General features: G+C 34.2%; 1 protein-coding gene and 1 non-coding gene across 2 annotated transcripts in view; both read right to left on the bottom strand.

Annotated features, from left to right (window-relative positions):
- Window positions 1-23,722, bottom strand: part of IL1RAPL2 (interleukin 1 receptor accessory protein like 2) — a 663,031-nt gene that overhangs the window by 400,679 nt on the left and 238,630 nt on the right. The window lies entirely within an intron of this gene.
- LOC129400422 (U6 spliceosomal RNA) lies at window positions 22,679-22,785 on the bottom strand. The gene has a single exon (XR_008627665.1). It is a non-coding gene; the product is annotated as a U6 spliceosomal RNA (small nuclear RNA).

The raw sequence follows: 23,722 nt of genomic DNA, 5'->3' as shown, positions 1-23,722 counted from the left end.
CCAGGAGCAGTTCCTGACTGCAAAGCCAGGAGTAACCCCTGAGCATCGCTGGGTGTGACCCAAAAAGAAAAAAAAACACTTTAGAAGAACTACTGTAAATCCCATTCAGGCTTTCAGGAAATAAAAAAAACAAAATCCTTCTCAAACAGTTTTTATGAGGTAAAAAGTATCAAAAGCATAGAGATAGCATGCAAAATAGTAAGTTATAGACCTATGATTAACATATTTGTAAAAATTCTCAGCAAAATACTAGCAAATCAAATCCAACAATGTATTAAAAAGATAGTACCCAATGACCAAGTGGAATTCATTCTGGGGATGCAAGACAGTTTAAAATACACATGTCAAACAATGTAATACAACATAATAATAGAAGTAAAAATAAAAATCATATGATATCAATCGATTAAGAGCAAGCATTTGACAAGATGCGGCATCTGTTCATGATACAAACTCTGAATTTGATGGAAGTTGAAGGAACTTTCCTTAGCAAAGTTAAAGCCATTCACCACAAACCCAAGCAAGTATTATACACAATGGTGAAAACTGAAGGGCTTTCATCTAAAATCGGGTACAAGACAATCCTACTTTCAGTACTACTATTCAATATACAATTGGAGGTACTTGTAAACCCCATCCCAAATATCCAAAGAAACTTAGAGAAAAAGAAGATGAAAGATATCTCTCTCTACAACTTAAAACTGTACTATTGTTTTAATTGTTAATAATTAAAATGGTGTGGTACTGTAATAAGGCTGTTTCTAAGATCAGTGGCATAATATTGAAAATTAAGAGACAGATCTTCAGGTACAAATAATCTTTGAAAAAAGGGGTAAAAATTATAAAGAGGAACTAGTAAATAAAGTTTCTTCAATAAATGGTGTTGGAAAAAAGTCAGCTACTAGCAAAAAATGAATTCAGCCCCTTTTCTAAGCACTATGCATAAACATCAAATCAAAATGGATTAAAAACCTTGATGTAGACTTGAATTGAGAAAATCATAGGCAGAACTCTCAATGACACTGAAGCTAGAGGCACTCATAAGGACTCAACACCATTGACCAAACAGAAGTCAAGATAAGCAAATGTTACTACATCAAATTAAGAAAGCTCTTCAACACAAAGGAAGTAATAGCCAAAATAAAAATACATTCCATAAACTTGGCAAACTATTTGCCTGCCACTCATTTGATAAGGGCTTATTATCTAAGATATATAAAGCACATGTGGTGTTTTACAATTCAAAAAAATCAAACACCATGAAAAAAATGGTAAGAATATATAAGCAGAAACTTACGCAGAGAAATACAAATGGCCATAAGTCATATAAATAAAATGCTTCACACCCTTAATCAACAGAAAAATGCAAATAAAGAAAATGATGACCTATCACAGGACACCAAAGAGACTGACACACATCAATAGAACAAAACAAGTGTTAGCATGAATGTGGACAAAAAGGACTTTCATGCACTGCTAGTGAGAATATTAGCTGGGCAGACTTTGGGGGGAAACAATATAGTTGCTCTATTTACAATACGGTTGCATGATTTACAATATGGAAAATCTGATAACAACCCAAGTGCCTAAGAACAGATGACAGGATAAACAAACGTGGTACATATACACAATGGTATACTAATAGTCCATAAAGTAAAGTCATACAATTTGCTGCTATATGGATAGTTATAAAGAGTGTAAATCTGAGTGAAACTTGTCAGTGGGAGATGGACAGAAACAGAATTATTTTTCTCATATGTGGTATAAAAGGATATATAGTAGGAGAATAATAAATACCCAAGGACAATAAAACAATGAACATGAGAACTGGTCTTCCATTAGAAGCATAACACTGTGCCACGGTGTGGCAATAATAGGACAGGACAGGAAACAAAACACTTAAACTCTAAACACCTGATGCTCTGTCAGTAATAGTACTGTAAACTTAAAATATTTTAGAGATATTTACCATAGAGGAAGGCAGGGTATTGGCAGGAAAACTAGGGACATTAATGAAGAGAAGGTACACTGGTGAACAGATTGGTGTTTGAACTTTGTATGCATAAAATTCAGTTGTGAATAGCTTTGTAATTCATAGTGACTCAAAATTTTTATATATTGTTTAACAAAGTTTCTCTCAAATATAAATGGTATGCCAGCTGCAGAAAAAAAGAAAAACAAAGAAATGTGAAATGGAAAGTTTTAGTTTATAAGAAAAGTCAATCTTTAGACCATAAATCAGAATCAGAAAACTATGCTTAGCATGTATGCCTAAGGGTCAAATGCAGCAATGGCTCTGTTTCTGTAGATAAAATTTTACATAACACAGTCATCCCAGTCTGTTTGTGTGTTTCATAGGACTGCTTTCATGCTACAAACAAAACGTTGAGTAGCTGCCAAAGGTAGTATAACATCAACTTGCTTTTTTAAAATGTAGATTATTGGGCCAACACCAAACCCACTAACACAAAAATATTCATTTTATCAAGCGCGACTGATGCTGAAGCAGAATAAATTTTTAAAAGTATTGTTCTGTATCATCAAATTTCATAGTCTTTCAATCATATATGTATATACAATAAAGGATATCTGCTATACCTTTAATTTCTCATATAATTAAATTATTTTATTGTGGTATTTACAGTTAAACTACAGACATTTTAATTTTTTTTTTCTTTTTGGGTCACACCCAGCAATGCACAGGGGTCACTCCTGGCTCATGCACTCAGGAATCACCCCTGGCTGTGCTCAGGGGACCATATGGGATGCTGGGATTTGAACCCGGGTCAGCCGCGTGCAAGGCAAACGCCCTACCCGCTGTGCTATCGCTCCAGCCACGACATTTTAATTTTTATTTTGCTCCTGAGCTTTCAACTATGCCCATGCAGAGGTTCAAGAACTTACTTATACGTAGAAATTTAGCTTCAAAAATTGTATTAATATACTAATTTGTACAATTCTATTTTTAAAATCTTAGCCTTAGAACCAAGTGTCAGCTGGAAAATAATTTCTGTAAAGAAAAGGTACAATTAGTATAATATTCTGAGTTTCATATTTAAATATTTTCTGTTCAAATATTTCGTTCATTGAATTCTGACATGACCTTCATTTCAGACCAAGACAATTCTTATTATTCAAGGCATTCTGTCTTTGGGACAAAATATGTTTTTAACTAATGCAGCAGATTGTCTCCAAGAAACTCAAAATCACAGGTTTTTCAGAAAAAAATTGGGGGTGGTGGTGGAATAAACACAATCAACCTAATTTCCAAGCTTCTCAACCAAATTTAAACTCTCAAAACAACTGACCTTCCTGCACTTGTTTTACATAAATCATAGTGATCTTGAGAGGATGATTATGAACGAGGCTAAGTAGCATGAATGTCTACTTGTATAATAGGAACAATAATGCATCCCCAAATTGGCTGGAACGGTTGGACAATACAAATGCATCACAGATTTAGCATTGACTAAATCTCACAAGTTTGTTTAAGAAGTTTTTGCTTTGATTATCACGATTATGTGAATGGAAGTTGTAGAACTATTAATTGTAATCATTTTTTAAATTTAAAGATAAGGGGTATTTTTCTTTTGAGAGGTAAATAAAATAATCAGTTTTTATAGGTAATCAATTGACTATAAAAATTTAGGAGAAAAGAGCCTCAGTACTCAATGTTGTTGTCAACATTAGTTAATATTTCTGGAGGAAATCACTTATTAAATTATCAAAGTGAATTGAGGTTAGCTGAAGTAAGTCTGAGCAAAATTATAACACAGGGATAAATAAAAAGTTGAGAGTCAATGAAATTCAATTTGCTTTTGTAGCTTGTTTCCTTTTCTTCCATCTACTCTGCTCCATTCTGTCCTCTCTCTTCCCTTATTTTCTGGGGGCTAGGTAGGGTAATAGGAATTGAAATCAGGGTCTCATATATATAAAGCACATACTCCATCATTGATCCATATTCTTGTATTGAAATTCGGTTTCAACCCAAAAAGCAAATGTTATATCTGGTGTGTTTTTTTAAACTTATAAATCTTAGCTTTCTAATGTTCCTATATGTTGGAAACCTTAGGCCTTTGAAAATGCTTAAAAATTCAAATTATTTAAAGTATAAATTATTTTAGATACTTTTCTTAAGAGCTCATAGCTTCTTTTATTTTTTTACTAATTTTTAAAAATAAATAAATCTAGTATTACCATGTGAATAAAGCTTATTTCCTTTTCCATATTAATATAATTTATTGATTTGTCATGTTAATTTTTTTAACATGCTATTTCAATTTTTATTTTATCTTTAATTTATTTTTTAATTTTTAATTTTTTTTGGCCACACCTGACAATATTCATGGCTCAGGAACAACTCCTCATAGTATGCAGTGTACCATATGGGATGCTGGGTATCTAGCACAGGTCAACATCATGCAAGGTAAATGCCCTACTGGTTGTACTATCACATCAGACCCAGCTCAAGGTTTTTTAAAATTTTAAATCAGAATTTAGCTCGGATATGCTAAATGCCCATCATCTATCTATAATGACATAAGTTGTACATGTATATTTTTAGATAAGTTCAATAATGACTGAATTAAGCAGTCAGATATTTGGTCAATAACTTTTCCTGTTTATGATGAAATTCAGAATTTATGAATTATTAAATCACTATCTAAATATTACCTACGCATATTACTTACACAAATAGAATTCTCAAGATGCTCAAGGGATGAAGATGTTTTCTTCCTAGGATGACAGGCCTTTTAGCTTCTATCTATGCAAATAATACCAATAAGTTCATATTTGATCTAATTCAAGTAAATAATACTTACAAAATATCTAGTAAAACATGAACTGGTGCCAGGAGCTGTAAATCAGCAAGTTCTATATGTAGTCCACACATCTGTTGCATTTATAAACATAACTCCAGAAAGTTTAGAGACATGACACTTACTGGGAAGGATAGGAAAGCAGAAATTACATGTCCTAAAGTAAATAAAATATTTGAGATAGTTCCACTTGGGAAAAAATCCCTCTCAGGACCTAGTTATATAAACCCCCTGTTAGACACATGCTTGAGTCAGTGTCAGAGACAACAGCTGCTCAAAGTCATGGGGTATTAGAGAGTCCCCAAACAGGTGGAAGGATGAAGAATAAGGAAGGAAAGGGAGACAGCCTAGAATTGGCAGCAGCATGCCTGAGTGGGAGTATGTAAAAGCCTTTTCCCACTTAACATAGAAAGAGAAAAATGGAGTCTAGCCCAGAATAAGAAATAATTCAAGGTGACCCAATTAAAATGCTTTAATAGGCAAAGCTAGCCAAATTTGCACAGAACTATGGTACCCAACCAAGAATTTGCTAATTGTGACCAAAATAACAATGTATTGTCATAATGCTGCCCAGTGCACTTATAAAGAAAATCCAGCTGTCGACCCAAACAACTTTGCAAATAAGAAATGGAAACAAATAGGAATCCCTATTTTATCGTTTTCCCTTCAAATTAATGATTGCTATATTTTATATTATATGTTTAAACCATTTATATATTCTTTAAATTATATATTTAAATGATTTAAATTAAATGATTTTGACTGGAGCGATAGCACAGCGGGTAGGGCATTTGCCTTGCACACGGCCGACCCGGGTTCGATTCCTCTATCCTTCTCAGAGAGCCTGGTAATTTACCAAGAGTATCCTGCCCATATGGCAGAGCCTGGCAAGCTACCCGTAGCATATTTGATATGCCAACAACAGTAACAACAAGTCTCACATGGGAGACATTTCTGGTGCCCATTCGAGCAAATTGAAGAACAACAGGACGACACTGCAACAGTGCTATATTATTATATTATTACTATATAAATTATTATTTTAAAAGAGTGTAGTATAATTATTGTTACTCAGTTTTTCTAACACAAGCTTTTGTCTATTGTGGTGTCACAACACATGGATGTTTCTAGTTTCATAAAATCACCAGGTTCAGCATGTCTACATATTGAGTCAATTACATTAAATTTGCAACTATTTCATGTAACTATTACCTCTATATTAAATGTTGTTTTAGATGCTAAAGGGTATAGATTTGAAAAACCAAAAAGACATAGTTCCAGTTCTGATGGATATCACAATGGGGATTGAGGTAACATGAGGTTAGACAACAAATTATTAAATTGATGTATAATTTTAAATTATAATTAAAAAGTAACTTGTAGTAAATGAAAATAGTATACTGAGAGACTGCTAAGGTGGTAGGGCTGAGGAATACTTTAATAGATGTATTAAGAAGTCCTCACTTAGGTGATTTAGAATTAAAACTGAAGAATCATGATTGCCCTTCAAGCCTATGTTCTCCCTAGAACACAAATCTCAGTGGCTTATCTCTGTTTCTTTGCTGCATGTGTTCTCTCTTGAACATATTTCCCCATATTCTCTCCTTTCACATCCTTCTAAGCCAGTTTTGTTCAATAAAACTACTTAACTTCATTTTTTAAAAAAAGCTTGTCTGACATTTTACTTTATTCTTAGCCCTCTCGGTGAAACTTGCTTCATCACCAGTGATAACTTAGGTGAGATATCATTGGGCTTATTCCAAACAGGAGGCAAAGCTCCAATGGGATGTGGAACTCATCTCTCCTGGTAGATCACAGCAGCCTCCACACCTAACCTTCTCCATATTAAGAGTAATAGTACCAGGGGCTGAAGCAAAAGCACAGCGGGTAGGGTGTTTGCCTTGCATGCGGCCGACCCGGGTTCAATTCCCAGCATCCCATATGGTCTCCTGAGCACCGCCAGGGGTAATTCCTGAGTGCAGAGCCAGAAGTAAATCCTCTGCACTGCTGGGTGTGACCCAAAGAGAAAAAAACAAAGAGTAACAGGATCATATTAACCTCTCCAACCTACAGTTCTTGAAGCTACATATCTACTGAACATTACATGCTTCTCACAGTTATTCTTCCTTTCATTATATGAGGATACGAGAGGAACTTCAAGCTTAATCCCTCAGCACCTTTTTGGGGGATAACTACAAACACTCAACCATAGCAGAGCAAGAAATATAGAAAAAACAATGGAAGGAGAACATCGGAACTCATCAAACTCAATAAGCTAAAACATTATCACCAAAGACATAAACAACAGTATACCCTTAATTTCTTTGGTGACACTGTGATGATGATGTTCAATGTGTTTAAATAAATAATAACATGGATAGAAAAGCACAAGAAATTATGAGAATCAAAATGAAAAATCTCTAATTCAGTCAGAAATGACAGAAATGCACAACATGGTAGGAGATATAAAATGTCCATAGAAGCTTGATCAGCAAAATATCAAAAGCTGAGCAAAAGAGCTTGGAGAGTTCTAAGATGAGAAAAAGGAAACAATTAAAAATAGTACAAATTGGAAAATAATCTGAATAGAAATTAACAGAATATAAGAAAACTATGGGGTGAGTTTAGGACAAAAAATACAAGAATCATAGGAGTATCTGAAAAACAGAAAGGTAAATTTGACAAATAAACAGTAAAAGTATGATCAATAAGGATTTCCCTGATTTGAGGATTATAGGCACCAATATCTAAGAGGCCCAACAGATCCCAGTGAAAATAAATCGAATTAAAAAAACTTGAAGACATATTATATTCAAAATCAAAAATACCCCAAAATAGAGACAGAATATTGAAAGCAGATATATCTCAAAGGAGCTTTCATACAAAGGAAAACACATAAGATATAGACCAAATCCATCAAACAAGACTTTTATGAGCCAGAAGAATATGTAAGTATAGCACTGTAGCACTGTTGTCCTGTTGTTCATCAATTTGTTCGAGTGGGCACCAGTTATGTCTCCATTGTGAGACTTGTTACTGTTTTTGGCATATCGAATACGCTACAGGTAGCTTGCCAGGCTCTGCCATGCAGGCAGGATACTCTCAGTAGCTTGCCGGGCTCTCCGGGAGGGACAGAGAAATCAAACCTAGGTCGGCCGCGTGTAAGGCAAACACCCTACCTGTGCTATCGCTCCACTCCTATGGAAGTATATAGAAGAAAAACTCACAGAAATGAGCACATCATCAAGAATACTCTATCCAGCTAGATTATTATTCATATTTGAAGGAACTATACATAATTTCATGAACAGGCAATAACTTGGGGAATTCATAGCACTGGAATTGGTTTTACAAAAATCAATATAGCTGCTTTGAAGGACAGGAGAAATTTGCCATCATGAGTATGACATTCACTAAAGATGCATATGATTGTCCTCTACTAGATTAAGAAATGTTAAAAACATGTAGCAATTAATCAACACTGATTGACTTGTCTTTATTTATTTTCTGATAATTCTATTTGCAATTTTTAAAAGATTTTTTAGACCAAGTACTATGAAAAGTATATTGTTATATGCCTGCCGGGGTGGGGGAGTTGTTTATGATAGGGAAGTTGTGATGATTACTGCAATGAGATCCAAGTACAAACTAAAAGTTAATTCAATGCATTTTAAATTCCAAAGTGGAAAAGTCATTTATGCAAATTAGAATAGTCAGCATACTACCTCAACTGTACTGTCTTATTCTCAGGAATATGATTGTCTTGTCTCTGTGCCCAGGGATCTCTCTTAGTGGGCTCAATGTACCATATGGGGTACTGGGAATTGAACCTATGTCAGTCCCGTGCAAGGCAAACACCATACCCTCTCTACTATAGCTCCGGGCCCAAACATTTTTCCCTCCTTCCCTACCTTTCTATCTCTTGTCTGTGTCTCTATATCTGTCTGTCTGTCTCCACCTTTTTAGCAAACTGGTAGTGAAATGATATTCAGTAATCATTTTTTTATGTCAGGATAAGCTAATTTGGCTTTTTCAGTCAAAATTTCAAATTTCCCATTATTGAGATTAAAGTTATAGGTACAGAGACAAATATTAAATATTCAATTACGGATTACTATTATATTGAATACCATTGTTGAGATAACATTGAAATGAAGATTAGCTGTTAACTGAGGGTCGTACATCTGGGAATATACATATACACATATATATGCTTCACCAATATAAATGTTTCTTGCATTATAGTCTGGTGTCTTGATATGAACACTCCATAGTCTCTGTGTCAGAACCATCTAATACAAAGGAAGATTCCCTACGATGGGCCAGCTACATATCTGAATGCAAATATCTGCTTATGAGGTTGGGGTACACACTATTGGTGAGAGGAATTCAGGACTTCAGTTTAACACACAACACTTTTCAACTAGAATTCCCCAATAATGGAATAGGCTTCCTTGAACTCTTAAAAACCTGCTAAGGAATTTGTATAGGGTTTCCACATTGTGTAAGAGCTGAACTGAAACATAAAACTCAAAATTGTGTATAAATCAGTTATATTGAAGCACCCTGCAAGCCTTTTTATAACATAGGCTCTAAACTTCGTTTTAGATTGCCTGATTAAAATCCCAGAGTGTAACTCTTGAATATATTTTCAAAATGTACCTGTAGGTCATTTATAATACAAAGACAGTCTTGGGAGTCAGTGAACTAAATCACATCAAAAGTCTCCTCACAATTCATTTTAAATTTTATTTGTTATACATAAAACAGACAAAAATCCTAGGTTTATTTTCTTAAATGTGAAAGAGAATCTATAGTACTAAATGATACAAACTTTCATTTGTACGTCACAAAGATATAGTTATAATGTACCTTGCTTCCTTTCATAAATATCTTCATGACAAAAATTAAACTTGAGATAACACTTTATTTAATTACAAAGTATGTCCTACAAAAACAAGACTGACAAGATATTAAAAATTCCCGATGAATTGAAATATATCTGGTTTTAAAACTACTATTTAACTTTATTATTGAATAAAATATTATACAGTTTTTATTTTCAGATGTAGTTGCCACTGGGTCACACTTGCTGATTCTGCATTCCAGCAGCTTTGTAGACCCAAGCTGTCAGCAAAAGAATATATATAATTGTTGGCACAAATTTTCTGTGATACTTGCATTGCTCTCTTGTCTGAAATAAATATAGCACTTTTTTTCTTTACATCTGTTGCCTTCTTCTGAGGATGTGTTTGTGATCATCTGCCCAAAATATAGTAGCATACAAGTCTATTTCTAGAAAACAACAAACACCAACCCACTCTCAATTCAGTCAAATTTTAGTTTTGCAAATGGCTAATAGAAATAGAAATGGAATCCTTGGTACATGTGCAACTAAGGCAGATACTCAAAGTAGCTTATTATATTGAAAGTTATTTCTGTCACAAACTAATCCAATTCTTAACAAACCAACAAAATTTTGAAAACAACTTGTCATAACTAAAAGCTATTGTCATCATATTCCTGTAGTTATGGTAGATAATATAGGTCAAAGCACATGAAAACAAAAATTAAAATAGTAAAATTTTCTTATACAATAAATAAATCATGCTTTATCCACTCTGGAAAAGCCCATGTTCTGTCTTGAACATGCATCCCTCTCCTCACATTTTTAAGTAAGTTTCTATTAAGAAAACAATTTTGTTTTACTCAAAAGATTAAGAAAAGGAATGGAACTTGAGGACCACAGTTGTGCCAATATATTTATAATTATTTTTTTCAAAAAATATAGTAGAAAAATCACATAGACATCCATTTGCAAATTGTTAGAATTAAGTTTTCAATGTTTATCTATGTATTTTCAAATAACTCAGATTTACAGTCAACATTTTTGTGATGATAACTTGATAATATCTTTCTGAGTATTCTTCATTTTTACTCCTAATCTAATAACTAGAGAATAGGCACCTGAAAATGCTTGCAAAAGAGATCAGTTATGTTACTGAGAATGATGAAGGAGTTACTTACTAAATGACTCATTTTAACAGACCCCTAAACAAGTAAACAAGTAACAATGGTTAGTAAAATTATAATCACTAGTATATATTGCGGCATTCTAATTCTACTTTATTATTCAGTCTTTATCTCTGTAAAAGGAACAATCCAATATAAAATTAACCCAAATATCTCAATTTATTATGCATATTAGCATTATACATCAGATGACATATTCTCACCTATGATTAAAATTATTTTGTTTGTTTCTCTAGATATATCTGTTCTGGATGCTTAATAATCTACCCTAGTAATAGACAATGACTTTAGAAAAGTCAAAGAAAGAATGTTGTCCATGGTGGGGGGATTAGTAATGGAACACTGTATGTCAAAAATTAAACAATAATATTACAATTCACAGTGCTTTAATAAAAATAATATTTATGAACAAGGGAAAATAAAGCTGGTTTAAGACCTCAAGCTGTATGCGGCTGGAGAGAGTCCAGAGAGTTAGGTGCTTGCTTTGAATGTGGTCAACCTAGGTTCAATCCTCAACACCCTACATTGTCCTCTAAGATTATTATGAATTATCCCTAATCACAACCAGTTGTGGACCACAACCCACCCACCCCCAAATCCAAATAATTAAACTAAAATTATAACAGTGAAGGAGTAAGGTGGAATATTTGGTAAGTGATTAGAGAGATGAGAACTCTACGTGGTGGGATTGAATGTGGGAATATTGTATTTTGAAAACCCATTGTAAATATTTACACAACTCATGGCATATTATTTAAATGAATATAATTTTTAAATCACTGAAAATAAAAGAAGCTTGTTTAATAAATATTGAATTATTTATTAATTATTAATATAATAATTAGAAGACTATCAGAAAAACTATTAGTAGTATTATTTAGTAGTAGTAAATATTAGAAAATATTATAGTAAATATTATAATTAATTAATATTATAGTAGTATTGTAGTAAATATTAGTAGTACTACAGCACAAATAAAAGTGGAATCTAACATTTTATTTCAAAATACTTTAAGTTACTTTTATCTTCATCAATAATTATAGAAGTAGCATTATCATTATCCCCACTTTACAGATACAGGTTCTGAAGTACTGGTAGATTCACTTGTGAAGGTCACATATCTAGTGAAAGATTTGAACTCAGGTTGTCTTATTTGAGACATCACTATTAGAAGAAGTACAGAGCATTTGGGGTGATGTGATAGAATAGATAGAAAAGTATATGAGGAATGGAAGGAGAGGTGATGGGAAAATAGAATTATCTAAGGCAGATACTGCCAAGATAGCCAAGAAACAACTAATAGAATTTCTCTGATTGTAGCTTACTGAGTTACCACTTGTACTAATGGTCCATTGACATTCCTCAAAATTACCTTAACTCTGATTATATCTATACATACACAGTTATAAATGTAGTGAATGAGAATTCTGACACTCCCTAAATATATCAATGGTAAAAGGTTACATTCATGGAAAGGGACATTAAAGGCAAAATTACATTCTCTTTGAGAATATACGTACATTTATATATCTCCCTTAATGAATTATAATTAATGGAAAAGTATAATATTTTTACTGTACCTTCAGAGTGACTTTCTAGTGTTTTTCATTTTCTTCCCAAAAGTCTTCTGCAGTAGTCAAGTTTCTTAAAACTGACACCTGCCAAATTATTTTCTCATTCTCCCCCTCTCTCTTCCTCTCTTTTTATCTTCCTCTCTCATTCTAACCCCGCTTTATCCATTCTCCACAAACCAAATAAAATCTTTTATTTTGTCTTTAGTTTTCCAAATATGAAGTGCAGCAAACCAATATTCATTATGAAAGCATGAGGTTCAGGGTATTATTTTTCAAGTATCAATCAGGATTTCATACTAAACATAGAGTGGGCTTAATCTTTATCTAAGATCTAGAAAGGTCTTAAAACCCAGAGCAACAACTCTACTAACAAGTAATTTTTTATGCTTTCATGACATTTCAATTTAAATACAGATCACAATGCACTACTAAGTGTAAGGTAGAAAATATTTGGCAATTAAAATGCAAATGGGTTTTTAAAATAAAATTAAATGATAATGGAGAATTTAACTTTAAGCCAGAAACTATTGTTATAAAGGCACAAATGTAGGGAAATATACTTTAAAGTCATTTTAAAATGGCTAGACTTGAACTTTGACTTTGTTGACAAAAAAAAATTTCTTTAGAAAAAAAATAAAGTACAGTGAAATGATAATCCCATATAGGAGCATTGCTAAGCATTAAATTAAAGGCAGGCTATCATATTTTCATGTTGCAGAAAACAACAGTCTCAAGTAGGCAAAATTCTCTGGACAGTTTCACCTACGGCACAAAAAGTGAATTGACAGGCCACAAATATTTCTTACCACTGAACCGCCTCTCTTAAATGTGATGAATTGTACAGGCCCTGATACTGTAGTTGCAGAATGGCTTCAGATTTATTTAGGGCTTCTTAAATTTCCCCAAAGCTTCATCTTCACCAATATTCAATTTCCTATTTAGGTGAGAAAATGTGACTTATGCCCTGCTGCCCATCACAATGACTTATAGAGGCTTCCCATGCCCTCTGTGTATTTATTCAAGGCTACTAAATCAACTTCTGGGACTGAATTCAATCAAAAAGCTCTTTTGAATAGTGTTGCTAGTGATTTATTCACTTGTTAAAATGACCACTGAGTGTTGGCATAAAAGAACCAGAAGAGAGTGAGCAAGTAGGAAACTGAATCTCCTATGAATGGCAGAAATGTTTTTACATTGTTTCATTTGTATTCTGATTTCCTACTGTATAACTATTATCAAAATATCGCCAATGTTGTGTCTGCTTTTCTTTCTGTATTCCTACTACTTTCTCATGATCTTTTTCCACTATGAAAGTAAAGGCATATGACTTAGGGAAGGTTTACTAGTAAGTAAGCTGAGTCACAAAAGGTATAAATTTAGTAAACTTTCAAAAATAAGTTATTTAAGACAAAAGCAGAACAAGAATGTCCTTAGGAAAAAAGTCTTTAGGGGTTGGAGCAATAGCACAGCGGGTAGGGTGTTTGCCTTGCACACGGCCGACCTAGGTTCGATCCCCAGCATCACATATGGTCCCCTGAGCACCGCCAGGAGTAACTCCTGAGTGCAAAGCCAGGAGTAACCCCTGTGCATCACCAGATGAGACCCAAAAAGCAAAAAAAGTCTTTAAAATAAAAAATAATGATGGCAGTATAATATAGCTATTTGTTGCCAACAATTTAATGATACAATGCAAGATACCAAGAATGTATATTTAAAATTTGATGCAAGGCAAAAATTCTAAAAAAAACTTCAATTTGTTTTTTCCCTTTTTCCCATATTTCTGCATATCTTTCCTCTCCTAGCCTAAGCATACAGTGGTTTAAAACAGACACTGTCTGTAGAATAACGTTGGTTTGCCCTCCTCCCTGGATGTTGGGAGCTTGTGTTTGTTGATTGTCCCCCAACTCGTCAATTACCTTTGTCTCCTGATCTGATTCTAACTTGCAAATATTGTCCTTCTCTTCTTCTTAATATTCTTTGCATGGTTAGTTATTTCAGAGCAATTAATTTTTGTATGGACTAACACAAATTCTCAGCCAGGCCCATATGGATAGTAGGGTAGCAAGCTCACCGCTTATCCTGGGTCCATCCAGCCCCTCTCAGGACCCTGCTTTTGGGGATCTAGGAAGTAAGGGCAAGTGAGGCTTAAGTCGAGAGAGCAGATGTCCAAGAGGTAATATTATCTGGAGTCAATCAACTCCCAAGTCACAGGCTTGTCCTTTTAACTGTCTCCCTGTATTCATACAAAAAGCAATTTCTCTGAAATAACTAATCATGCAAAGGACATTAAAGAGAAGAGAAAAACAATATTTACAAGTCACAGTCTGATCAGGAGACTATAGTAATTGACAGGTTGGGGGGCAATCAACAGACACAAGCTCTCAGCGGCCAGGGAGGAAGGGCAAACCAATGTTATCCTACAACTGTCCTTATCATTTTCAAAGGGAACTTCAAACACAAGAAATAAATATATCATTACATCTTCTGAAAATGGCCATCAAGCAATAGAACAAGGTGTTATGAATGAAATGAATGAACCAAAGTTTCTTTAACCAGTCATCTGCTCTTGGGCACTCGTTTTTCTTCCAGATTTTGGCTATTGTATACAGTGCAGCAATGAACATACCAGTGCAGATGTCAATTCTATTTTACTCTTTTGTCTCTCCAGAATATATTCCCAAAAGTGGTATGCTTATAGGGATCGCTTTGAATCTGTACAATGCTTTGGGGAGTATTGCCGTTTTAACAATGTTAATTCTGCCAATCCATGAGCAGGGGATATCTTTCCATTTCCTTGTGTCCTCTTTTATTTAGTGGAAGTAGCGTTTTGTAGTTTTCTTTGTAGAGGTCCTTTATCTCCATAGTTAAACTGATTCCAAGGTACATCTACACAATGGAATACTATGCAGCTGTTAGAAAAGATTAAGCCATGAAATTTGCATATAAATGGATCACCATGGAAAGTATCATGTTAAGTGGAATGAGTCCAAAAGAGAGGGAGAGACATAGAAAGATTTCACTCATCTGTGGAATATAAAGCAACAGAATAGGAGACTTAACACCCAAGAATAGTAGAGATAAGGACCAGGAGGTTTACTCCATGGCTTGGAAGCCGGCCTCAAATGCTGGGGGGCGAGGAGGAAGGCAGCTCAGATAGAGAAGGGAACACCAAGTAAAGGGTATTTGGAGGACCAGCTCTGGTTGGAGATGCGAACGGAATTTAGATTATAGATCAAACACAATGGCCACTCAATGCCTCTAGTGCAAACTACAACACCCAAAAGGAAAGAGAGAACAAAAAGGAATGCCCTGCCGCAGAGGCGGGGTGGATTGAGGGAGGGAGTGGAGATGCTGGGAGGGATACTGGGATCATTGGTGGTGGAGAATGGGCACTGGTGGAGGGGTGGGTACTTGATCATTGTATGACTGAAATGCAAGCACGAAAGTTTGTAAATCTGTAACTGTATTCCGTGGTGATTCACTAATAAAACACTTAAAAGAATGTGTTATGAATAATAGAGGACATTGGATCTAATTTATCGTGAGAGGTCAGATGTCTGAGATGACATGAAAGGAAGAGAAATTTTCAGTCAGATGCTGAATAGGATGATGAATTTTCCAGGCACAGCAAAACAGGTGTGCAAAGACTCTCAGAAGAATCAGACTTGGCCCATTAGAATGGAGTGAAAGTGGCAAAACATGAAGGTACACAGTCACAGAGAAGATGCAGACTTATATAATAAATTTTAAAAGCCTCAACAATTCTATTTCTCAAATGATATGTTATTAAGGTTTCTAAATAGAAAAATTACAGTGTTTTAATATCTTATGAGTGTTGTCTAACAGAGATACAATGTAACTCAATGTAATTTTAAAAAATCTTTGCATTTTAACAAAATAAAATAAAGCAGGTGAAATTAATTTTATTGCTGTATTTTAGCTAGAGCCATAACATAACGGGTAGGGCGTTTGCCTTGCATGTAGCTGACCCGGGTTCGATTCCTCTGACCCTCTCGGAGAGTCGGAAAGCTACTGAGAGTATCTAGCCCACAGGGCAGAGCCTGACAATCTACCCGTGGTGTATTCGATATGCCAAAACCAGTAACAACAAGTCTCAAAATGGAGACGTTATTGGTGCCCACTCGAGCAAATAGATGAGAAACAGGATGACAGTGACAGTGTCAGTGATTTTACTCAAAATTTCCAATTATTATCATTTCAATATGAGTATGCAGCTTACTGTTAATAAGAAAATTTTCATTTTTACACTGTTTTCAAAATTCCAGTGTACATCTTAAACATACTGTAACTATCGTATCATGCTAGTCATATTTCAAATGTTCAATAGCCTCATGCTGCTCATGGCTACTGTATAAAACAATGCTATTCTAGAAAGGTTATTCATAAAATATAGAAAAGATTTGGAGTCAATTAACAATACTACTGCACAAAATATTAACATGCAAAAAGAGTACTAGCATTTATCAAAAACAATCCCATAAACAGAATGCAAAATAGACTTACAAAGATAGACTCACAGTTCATATTTTATTTTAAACAAAATTTTTTTACTTTAAAACAATTACAATAAAAATCTTAAATTTAACAAGTAAAGTAAACTGATTTGAAATAAGTAAATAATTGAACATCATATACATTTTCTTCACTAGAATATATATATATATATTCAATCTTAAATTATCTCTCAAAGTTTAAAAACTGTTTGCAAAAATTATCAAGTCTTGCATCAAAACACATTTAAATACCGTTAATTTCTTTTGTTTGGGGCTACAGCTAGCTGTGCTTGGGGGTATCCAGGAATGATCCAGAGTTAGCCTTGTGCAAGACAAGAGGCTTAACCACAGTATTATCACTCTGAACCTAACTAATATCTTTTGACACTGATATGTAGAGAGATTAGAGCCTTAAAGCTGAGAAAGCCCAAATGGCTTGCGCAAAATTGGAGTAAATTTCTTTTCCTTAGTAGGTTCTCTTTTCCATAGTTCATAATTAATATTTCATCTCTTCCCATTTCCCCACAAATATTCTACAGCTGTTCATTTCAGTTAATGGTGGGTGATCTTCTCATACTACATGGAGAATAAGGGATTAAAGAGAAATTCCTTAAGATAAATGCTCAGAATCTTCCTTGATTCCTATGGCATAAAATAATAGGTTCTTCACTTTTAACGCCAGCATCTCTTCTGTGCAAGGGTTACTACTGCTTTCACCTCTCCATAAGATTCACTGCCCATTAACTCCTCCAGTCTTTTTTTAAAAACCTCTCTACTAATTGATTTCTGCTAGCAAACATCAGCTCTAGTAGCCAGTAAATCAAGTAAAACAAAATTCTTTTCTTTCTTTGATATATTTCTTCACCTTTATCCTCATATTATTCTTCTTGCTGTTGTATGGAATAGCTAAATTCAGTTCATCATTCCAGTCTCTCCTTAATCAACATTAATTAGCCTTCCTTTGTCAGCACTCAATGATCTTAATACTGTGAAGTCTAACAGTCACTTCTAAATTTTTATTTGAATTACCCTTTCAACATTAGTTACTGTTTTTGTCTTGTTCTTGGACTTTTGGGGATCACCCCTGAAAGCATCAGGGCTTATTCCTGGATCTGTGTCCATGATCACTTCTGCCTGTATTTGAGTGACCATATACAGTGCCAGGGATTGAACATTGTTAGCTGTATGCAGGGAAGTTTCTACCCACTGTACTATTTCTGCAGCCCCTTAACATGACTGTAATTATTCCTCCCCATTTGAACTTTTTTTATTTTACCTTCCTTCATATTAATTAGGACAACCCTATCTCAGTGACCAATCACTATCTTTTCTAAACTCACTTTTCCTTCTAAATCACTGTCACTGTCATCCTGTTGCTCATTGATTTGTTCCAGTGAGCAACAGTAACGTCTCTCATTGTGAGACTTACTGTTACTGTTTTGGGCATATCCAATATGCCACGGGTAGCTTGCCAGGCTCTCCCGAGCGGCGGGCGGAGGGGGGGAGACTGACTCTTGGCAGCTTGCCGGGTTCTCCAAGAGGGGTGGAGAAATCAAACACGGGTCGGCCACGTGAAAGGCGAACTCCCTACCGCTGTGCTATCGCTCCAGCCCTTCCTTCTAAATATTGGTGGGCAAAATAAAATCTCCTTTAAATTCTTCAAACACATTTAACTAATCTTCATTTTGCATAATATTACCCTGAAACATTTTGCTGCTCATCTTCGTGCATCTGGTTCCAATGTGGCATTCATATCTCAGCCTTCACTTACATCAAAATGCACCAAATTCTACCACTCTCAGACGATAGCACATACGTTAATTATCTGGGTGGTGATTCCACTGACCACAAACTGTTCTCATTTTCATATGTATTTATTGTGTGTTCCATAGCTCTTTGCCAAAGAACACAAATTTTGCAAAAGCAGGCACTGCCATTTTGTTTTGGTACTATCATTTGTATACCTCTTTATTTTAAAGCAATACCTAAAGAGTAGTAGAGTCAAAAAAGTATAAAAATTGTGTATAATTTTATTCTATATTAAAACATTGAAGATTATTCTTGGGCCTAGATAAATAATACAGCAGGTAGGGTGCTTGCCATGCACACAGCAACCCAGGTCAATCCCCAGCAGGCCATATAGTTTTCTGAGTACCAACAAGAGTGATTCCTGAATGCAGAGTTAATACTTTGCCTGAGTATAACAGGGTGTGGCTCCACCCAAGATTATTTTCTAGCATGTTATATGGGTCAACTATATTTCGAATTTAAAATATATATTCTATTTTGCAGAAATTATTTTACTGGTTTAGAAGAATAGGCCTTCAACAATTAAATTTGTAAAGAGTACAAAGTTAAGCATACAAATGTTGTTTGGCACCTTAAATCTTATAATAATAAGACATAATAAAAAAGAGAAAGTGATAAGTAAACATATTAACAATTATTAGAAAAATGTTGTGAGTTGGAGTGACATGTTGTAACATTAAATTTTATAAATAGTTGCATTAAGGTCAAGGAAAGAAAATTAATGAAATCCGGATCATAGATATGGTAGAGAAATATTTGAAACCTAAGCTACATCATTCTGAAATTTCATGCAAATTAAAAGTAGATGTCATGCTATGCTATAAAAATGATTCTATCATCTTTTTATATTCAGATCTTCCTGAGTTCTCAATTACAGATAATAAGGTATTTTTTAATAGTAGTGACCTCAATTATTGCTTTCTTTCAAGTTTATAAAAAATTAATCTTATATTATCAAATCAAAGTGAAATCTAATCTAAGTAAAAGCTATGGTAAGTAAAGGATATTTTTATATTAAGTATAATTTTATGTACTCATGAAAATTAATATAGATTTCAATAATTAACATATTAACTGAGTTAAAACAGTTTTAAGAAAGATAAAATTCAAAAACTCGACTCAACATCTAGAAGGACCTCAAACATTTTCAAAAACAACAGGAAAAATAAAGCCACGAAATTTGCTTATAAATAAATGAATATGGAGAGTATCATGATGAGTGAAATGAGTCAGAAGAGAGACAGATATAAAATGATTGCTCTCATTTGTGGGATATTAAAAAAAACTCCATAGTATGAGACTGATACCCAAGGACAGTAGAAGTAAGGGCCAGGAGAACTGGTCCATGGTTGGAAGCTTGCCACAAAGGTCAGGGTCAGATAGGATAGAGAAGGGAGCACTATGAGAATGACCTTGGAAATGATCACTCTAGACCAGAACTGAGTGTTGAACGGAGGAAAAGTGTTATGCACGCATCTGTATTGCAAACCATAGTGCTCAAAATGAGAGAGAGAAGATGAAGAAAAAGGGAGAAGGAAAAAGAAGAAGCAAGATGGAGGAAGGAAGAAGAAAAGAGAAGAAGGAAGAAGAAAGAAAAGTGCCTTCATAGAGGCAGGCTGAAGGATGGCAAGAAGGAATCTGGGAACATTGGTGGTGGGAAATGTATACTGGTGAAGAGACAGGTGTTGCTATATTGTATGACTGAAACCCATCCATTAACAAATTCTTAACTGTGTATCTCAAAGGGATTCAAAGAATAAAAGAAAAATACATGCATTATTATGGATTAATTTTACGTTCATGTTTATAGGTATCAATCCCAGAGCCTTATAGCTGTAAGGCATGTAAACCACCAATGAGTGCCAAGTCATGAAATATTAAATTTCATGACATTAAATACATAACAATAAATTACATTAGGGTAGCATATCAACTAGGTATTTAGAGGTATATTTTTGGTCTTAAACAATATTTTAATAAAGTAGAGTAAAATATATTAGTATGTGTTACTTTCATTGGGTAAGTGAAAGAATTTGTTTATTTTCCAACAGAACAAATTGAGAGGGTATTGAGAACTTATTTTTCTTATCCTCAAGCTATAAGACAGAAAATACATTTCAGATGACACAATATCTTTGCTGAAACTTGTATAATTGTTGGACAATTTTAATATAATTTTGTGAAATATAAAAATTTAATCCCAAGGGATCCTGACATCCTTACTAACCTCTGTATCTGCTTTCTGTAAGAGATAAAGTCCTCATTCCTGCCTGAATGAAAAATGAAAGAAACAACCTATAACAGTAAATTTCAGTGAATTATAAAGCACAATCTTCAGGGAAACAAAATGTATATTCGAAATCATATGCAACAAAAGTAATAGATATTGATATTCAGATCCGTGGTAGGGTATAAAGCAACTCACAGAATGTCAAGAGGTTAAAGCATACTATTACATTATCTTACTGTAGTTTATCTGTAAAGTTGAAGATGATAAACAAGAACATAACTAACATCAGTTAGACAAATCATCTTAGCCATTTTCATGCTCTGAAACACAAGGATGAAATTCATAGACTGCTCTTTTATCTGGCGCTTTGTCAATAGGTGGGTCATATTTCCATATTTGTAGGAACCAAACATCAGTAAGAAAAATTTGTTCTAAACAAATGTCTAAGAATAGTTTATTGATAAGACACAAAGATATTTACTCAATGAGTCTTTGCTATAGATTAATTTAATAACTAGCATTGAGCATGGCATATTGAGGGATAGAGAAATATATGTGTATTGAAGCATACCACTAAAACACTGGACACAATTATCACAGTTAAAAAATACATTTTTATTTCCTGGATGTAGTCTTAAAATTATTTGAGAAAGGAGGAAATAAAGGTTATGACAAGCAATAAGATTCCAAAACTTCATAGACATTTTTTTTATTTTTTAAAATTTTAAAAAAATTTATTGAATCACCATGAGATAGTTACAAGCTTTCATGTTTGGGTTACAATGACACAATGATCAAACACCCATCCCTCCACCAGTGCACATTCCCCACCAACAATATCCCCGGTATACCCCCCCTTTCCCACCTTCCCCCTGCCTTCATGCCAGACAATATTCCCCATACTCCCTCTATTGTGGGGCACCATGGCTTGCAACACAGACAATGAGAGACCATCATATTTGGTCCATTATCTACTTTTGGCGTATATCACCCATCCTGATTTCCAGCCAGAATTTTCTTAGTTATCCCTTCTCTATTCCAGCTACCTTCTCCCCTCTGCTCATGAAGCAGACTTCCAGCTATGGGGCATTCTTCCTGGCCCTTTTATCTACTGTCCTAGGGTGTAAACTCAGAGCAGTAATTTCTGCTCTGAGTTTTATTATTTCCTTCTTCCTGTTAAGATTGGACTCCTTTTGTTGGTCATTCTCCAAGTTCTTAAGCTGTGAGGTCAGGTTACTTATTTGGGCTCGCCCCTTCTTCCTGAGGAATGCTTGTAGAGCTATAAACTTTCCTCTTAACACAGCTTTTGCTGTGTCCCACAAGTTTTAATAACTCGTGCCCTCATTTTCGTTCATTTCCAGGAATCTTTTGATTCCCTCTTTGATTTCCTTTCTAAGCTTCTCATTGTCCAATAGTGAGCTGTTTAATTTCCAGGTGTTTTATTTATTTTTCTGTTTGTGTGTGTGATTTACATCTAATTTCAGCACATTGTGGTCAAGAAGATGGATGATATGACCTCTATCTTCTTAATTTTATGTAGTTATGTTTTGTGGCTCAGCATGTGGTCTATCTTGGAGAATATTCTGTTCCATGCATATTTGAGAAGAATGTGTATTTAGCTTTTTGAGGATGAAGTATCCTGTATATATCTACTAAGCCCCATTCTTTCATTTCTTCCCTCAGATGAAGTATGTCCTTAAATACATGAAATGCTTCACAAATGTGTGTGTCATCCTTGCGCAGGGACCATGCTAATCTTCTCTGTGTCATTCCAATTTTAGTATATGTGCTGCCAAAGCGAGCACTTCATAGACTTTTAGAAGTATGGAGGTTTGTAGAAATGGTTAGGGCCAGTATGATGTAGAAAGCAACTCTTATATTGCAGACTGATATGAGGAATAGTGCAAAACTTATCACATAAAGGTCTTCTGAACATTCATGTGCTAAAGAGTTTGATTCTGAATACTCTCTAAACATCTGAAATTCCCATAACATAAGACTCAAACCATTCCTAGGACACTAACATTAAACAAATATGACAAAAACATGATGAATGTGACATGAAATCCATGTAAGTTACCTAACTCCTTTGTTTTTGTTTCAGTTCTTTATACAGATTCTGTCAATTTTCATGAGCTTTTCTATAAATCACAAACATGTGCAACAAAATTGCACTAGTAAATCTCATAAAATATCTCCCCTATGACTAGATTCAAGATTTTAACAATAGGTTTCCTTATTTTATATTATAGCTGGGTAAATTTTTTCTTCTTTAGAAAAAAAGTAATATTTCAAAATGTCATTTACTAGGTAGAGAAACACCAAAACATGGTACTGTTGAATCTCATAAACTGTGTATTTGCATTCATTCTTAGAAGACATTTAGAAATGAAAAAATGTCACATTAACCTTCAACTATTTCATGAAATAATTCATTGTAAAAAAAAAGCATTCTCCTTACTTAGCTGAACTGGTCCTTTATAAACACAAAGTCTAGTTTAAAGTTTTATAACTTTCTAATTATCATTTGATGTGACAATGTTAGCTGGTATAACAAACCAGGCAAAGAATAATCAACTCATATAAATCATACATTTCTCTAAGAAGCACATAATAGTTCTATTCTTCCCAATACATGGCAGTAGATTTTAATGATGAAATTTCTCCTTTACATGTGCAGTATTTTCAAGATTTGTAAAGCTTTAAATAGTACAGGTAATAAAGGATAGATAAATAAGCTAT

This window comes from Sorex araneus, chromosome X, assembly GCF_027595985.1.
Source record: "Sorex araneus isolate mSorAra2 chromosome X, mSorAra2.pri, whole genome shotgun sequence".
In the NCBI taxonomy this organism is placed as follows: Eukaryota; Metazoa; Chordata; class Mammalia; order Eulipotyphla; family Soricidae; genus Sorex; species Sorex araneus.
Note: the sequence above shows the minus strand (reverse complement) of the source record. Positions and strands in the feature narration are given on the sequence as shown.